Consider the following 5,716-nt stretch of genomic DNA (forward strand, 5'->3'; position numbering starts at 1 on the left):
TCATGCATCATAACTTTTGAATTATATTCAATTAATGAATAAATTTTGTTTTGTATTAAAATGCATTTAATTAAACAAAAGAAATTGTTTAGATTTCTAGATTGTTATTCCATAAACAGTAAAAAAACAAAATGTCTTAAAGACATGATAAAAATATTACAGACTAAACATTAGAAGGTATTTAGCATGCAAAATTATAATATTTTGCTCTTAGATCATAAATATTTCTTTTTTCTTCTTATTCTTATTTTGAATTTACCTTATCGGAATTGTCAATTTAAAAGACCTTCTTATTATGTAATAAAAAAAAGAAAAAAAATTTAATACCCTGTACCTGAGTGAATATGAAAAAGGAAGTTTAGTTGCTCTGGAGAATCGTGGTCGTGCGGATCTATCTCTCACACATTCGTTACAGTAGTAGCCAGGTATTCAACCAATTGGTTATCAACGTTATCACACAACCACTTACAAACTTTTTTGGTTTTATTTTTTATAAGCGGTGAGTAGATTTTTTTTTTTTTTAAATCCTTAAAAAAATTTTCTTTGTTTTAAATTTAAATTTAAAAACAAAAAAAAAAACTACCTGTGAGAGTTTATTATTTATTTACATTTATATTAAACGTTTTTCATCATACATAATTAATATTAAAAACATGTTTCTACTGTTTTATTTTATTTTTTATTTATTTATTTAACAAGATTTATTTTTTATGTACATGATTAATTAAGTACTTAATTTTTTTATACTTACGCAATTTAATTTTAATCCGACTAAAATTTTTTAAATTAATTTTTTTAAAGATTCAAGTGCAATTTTTTTTACAAATTATTTACAATTTCATTTATTAATTTGTTTCAAATTATTTTTGTCAGTTTGAAAAAGTTATTAATGAAGTTTTAAATATTGATCCCATTATAAATAAATAAATTTTATTTATACATATGTAATCATTAAAATTTCATCATTGATAATTGTAAAAGGTTTAAAAAAAAATGGTGTGTGTGTGTGTGAGTGTTAAGAATTTAAAACGAATTAATAATTTTATCTATTAAATCTTATTTAATTGTCACTTTTAAATAAAAAAAAGGGGGGTTATTGTTAAAATGAGTTGTTGTGATAAAAAAAAAAACAACCGAGTGTATATAAGGCTTACATCCTCCCACTCAATAAAATTTTACATAAATTATATTAAACGCCCTGATTGATAAGTATAAAAAGGTTACAATTTATTTAATTGATTTAAATTGACTTACTGTAAACAACAACAACAACAACAATAAAGAATTTTTTTTTTTTTTTTAAATAAAATTTTAAATTTAAATAAAACTGGTTCAATAAAGTAAATGATTATTAATGATGATCCAATAATAATAATAAATTTAATTGATTTTAATATCATTATGTTAATAATTAATAATATTATAGGATAAATAAAAGTTTTATCATTTTCAATGCTGCTTTAATAATTTTATGATCGAGTTTTCTATGAAACGAACGATATTGAATTAAATCGATTGTGAATTGTTTTTTTTTTTTTTTATAATTAATTTTCACATTTGAAATGTTTACCTTGCACGTGCAAAAAAAAAATAAAAACAACTAGATTCTAATATATGTCATAAATGTATGCCAAGATTCTGGTTTGGTAACATTCGAAAACCTGTTTTACAAAAATGTAAAAAAAAAAGAAATAATAATTATTTTTATGCAAGAGCTACCGATTGAAACTTTTTTAAAATAATAAATAGAAAATAAGAAACTCGTTAAAAAAATATCGAACGTATTTAATATTATTATTATTATTATTATTATTATTATTATTATTATTATTATTATTATTATTATTATTATTGTTATTATTAAATTAAAAAGTAAAAAAAAAAAAAAAGTTAAAAAGTACGAATGTGGGTGTGACGTCACTATCAATATAACTCCATGATGATAATAATTGTTATTATTATTATTATTGATTTGTTTTTTTATTTAAAATTTATTTAAATTCTAAGATAAAAAATATTAATAATTTATTTAAATAAATAATAAATGAATTAAAATAAAAAAAAAGGAAAAAAAATGAAGGAGAGTAAATTTTTACCGGGTCGTGTGGTAATGATAAAAAAAAAAAAAAAAAAATTAACCTTTGAACCATTTTTTTCTTTTTTCCTTTGGGGACTTTTTTTATTTATTTTTATTACAAGAATGAATGCTATTAATACGTCATTACACGAGTCTCGTATTGTCATTTATAATAAATTGTATAATTTATTTAATATATATTTTACGCCATTTTTTTTTTTTTTTAGTGCAAAAGTAAATTAAAAGTACAAAAAAATATTATTATTCTAGAAATTGTTTTTTTTTTTTTTTTTTTTTTTTACAATTCCGTTTCGGTTGAAAAAACTCGTAAAACGAATAATTTTTACACCCCCATCGAGGGAATTTATTACCTAATAAAATAATTTTAATGAGTTCGTATTCGTTCTCCATTTTTAATTTTTTTTTGGTAAACGAAAATAAAAAAATTATTTTAAAAAACTGTATAAATATATTTCTATTTGTTTGTTAATTTGTTTATACGTAGTTTTTTCCAAACGTTTTTTTTTTTTTGTTACCGTAATATAAAAATTATAAAAAAAAATTATACTCGGGTACAAAGTTTACATGGCATGTTTTTCATATTAAAAAAAAAAAAAAAATCTTGTAATATTACGTTGTTTACAAATATTTAAATAAAACTTCTTTTTCTTTTTCTTTTGCTGCAAATTTGTTGTAATATTTTTAAAATATTATTTAAAAAAATATTAAATTATTTAAATGGCTGTTTAAATATTTTTTATATATATTATTAATTCTATATTTATATGTGTATACATTTCGTTAAAAATTGTCACATTTTTAACGTAAATTCTCGTTATAAAATTTTACGCAATGGAAAAAATAATAATAATAATAATTCGGTAAATTTCCATTGACTTCTTATGCAAAAAAAAAAAAAAAACATTTATTTTTCTCGAGGCATTTTTTTTTTATTTAATAAAAAAAAAAACCTTTAATGATAATAATAATAATTGTTGCAATACATTTAAAATCAGGTTTTTTTTAATAAAAAAAAAAATTTTGTCTTTCACTTTTTATTAATTGCGTGTAATTATTTAATATAATAATAATAATAATGATTATGATGATGATGATGATGATGATGATGATTATGGTGATGATTATGGTGATGCTGATGTTGATGATGATGATGATGATAAAATTAAACTCTTACTTGTTAAATTATTATTTAAAAAACTAAATTTTTTTTTTTTTTTATTTGTTTATTTTTATTCGTTTGTTTAATTCGCGACAAAAAAAATTGTTAATAGTTATAAAATAATAACAATAATAATTTTTTTTAAAAATTATTAAATATCATCAATATCAATAAATTAATAAATAATCGTTATATTTTAATAATTATTGATTTTTTTGTTGTTGTTGTTACAAAAATTAATTAATAATTTCGATATTCAATTACAATTATTATTATTATTATTATTAAGAAAGTCAAATCCCGATTGCAACAAATTAAAAAAAAAAAAAAATTAAAATTTATTAATCGCTCTTCTTTATAATTTTTTTTATTTTTTATTATTATTGAAAGGAAAAATGAAAATTTTTGTAAATCCGTGACGAAATTAATTATTTTTTTAATCGATTTAATAATTTTTTTTTTTTTTATTAACAATTTTTTTTTTTGTTTTTAATCGATAACAATTTTTTTTATGGTTTTATTTTTTTTTTAAAATATCGGACGAAGAATACAAAATTTCATTTTCTCTTTAAGAAAGAAAAAAAACCGCCAAAATGATAAAATTTTTTTCAACGGTTAAGTTTTTTTTTTTATCAATTTTATCACACAAACGTGTATACGAATTGAATTTTTTTTTTTTTTTGTAAACATTTTGTGGTTTATAACAATTACATAATAAAAGTTTTGAAAGTTTTAATTTAACCTTCCGGAATTTAAATAAATTCCGCAAAAATGCTGCCACTATTACAAAAAAAAAAAAAAAAAAACTCGATTAAGTGTCGATTAAATATCGATTATTCGATTCTTAAAATAATATTTATTATTATTATTAATTTATTTATTTTTTTAATGTAAATAAATAAGTACTAAATTATAAAAAAAAAATTTTAATTCGTGGCAGCAGAAGAAAACTTTCAAATTTACGCGGCAAAATATTTTTTTTTTTAGTATATTCTACATTAAATAATTATTTTTAAAAAGATTTTTTTTTTTTTTTATGTAATTGTAATTATTACCGAAAAAAAAAAGAAGGAAAAGGACGGTGACATGCGTTATACATATTATTATTATTATTATTATTATTATTAACATCCATCATTACCATAAATAATTATTACGTTGGGTAAATAATTATGTGGCGGTTAAAAAAAAATTTTTTTTCGTATACCGAAACATTTAAAAAGTGTAGTAAATTTACGTATTGGAAAGAGAGACAGAGATAGATAGGTAGATAGAGAGAGAGATAGAGAGAGAGATAGAGAGAGAGAGAGAGAGAGAGAGAGAGATAGAGAGAGAGGGGGGGCATCGAAAGGAAAATTTCAAAAAATTTGTTGTGATATGTATAATTTAAAAAAAAAAAAAAGAAAAGAAATTTATGAAATATGTAATTAATGTATAAACCGAATAAGTGGATCGAAAAAAAAAGAAGAGAAAAAAAAAGTAGATGGATATAGTAAAAAACCTTTCACTTAAAAATTTTTTTTTTAAACTTTTTTTTTTTTTTTTAAATAATAATAATAATAATAATAATAATAATAATAATAATAATAATAATAATAATAATAATAATAATAATAATAATAATAAGAAGAAGAATAAGAAGAAGAAGAAGAAAAAAAAAGAAACCTTAAGGCGCGTGTAATTGCTCTCTAATTCTTTTTTTTTTTTTGGGGGGGGGGGAAAATATTAAACGCGTTTAAAATATATAATTCTTGGCGGTAAAATAATAATAATAATGATAATAATTTTTTTGACACATGTAACATTTTATTTTAATGACAGTTTTCTTTACACAAAAAAAAAAAAAAAACGTTAAAAAAAAAAAATTGTTTTTTTGTAACGAAAGTTTTTTTTTATTATTATTAACATAAAATCGTGGTTTATCATTCGTCCATTTTTTAAATCAATCGTGAAAATAATTTATTATTATTATTTTTTTGTAGCAGACGAAAAAAAAAAAAAAAACAAATCGTTGAAAACAAACAATCTGTAAAATTTTAATACGTTAATGTTTTGAACGCGCTACCGTAATTTTTATTATATTCTCATTCTCGGGTGTGTTTTTTTACTCTATGCCTTCCGGCAAATATCAATCGTACCTTTTTTTTTTTTTTGTATTTTGCTTTTTAAAAATTTTTTCGGGGTTTTGTTGTTGGGTTCGATCTAACGACATTTAATTACCACCATCATCATTTTATAATTATAACCTTTTCCCCCCATACAGGTTCGATAAATTTTCCCCTCGAATTTTTATTTTTTTCTTTATGACTTTCACTTTTTTAATAAAAAAAAAAAAAATTTAATAATTTATTAAAATTTAACCTTTTTTTTTTGTCGTTGATAAATTTGTTTAATTTATTATTATTATTATTATTATTATTATTATTATTATTATTATTATTATTATTATTATTATTATT

This window comes from Pediculus humanus, genomic scaffold, assembly GCF_000006295.1.
Source record: "Pediculus humanus corporis 1103172108298 genomic scaffold, whole genome shotgun sequence".
NCBI classification, from domain to species: domain Eukaryota; kingdom Metazoa; phylum Arthropoda; class Insecta; order Psocodea; family Pediculidae; genus Pediculus; species Pediculus humanus.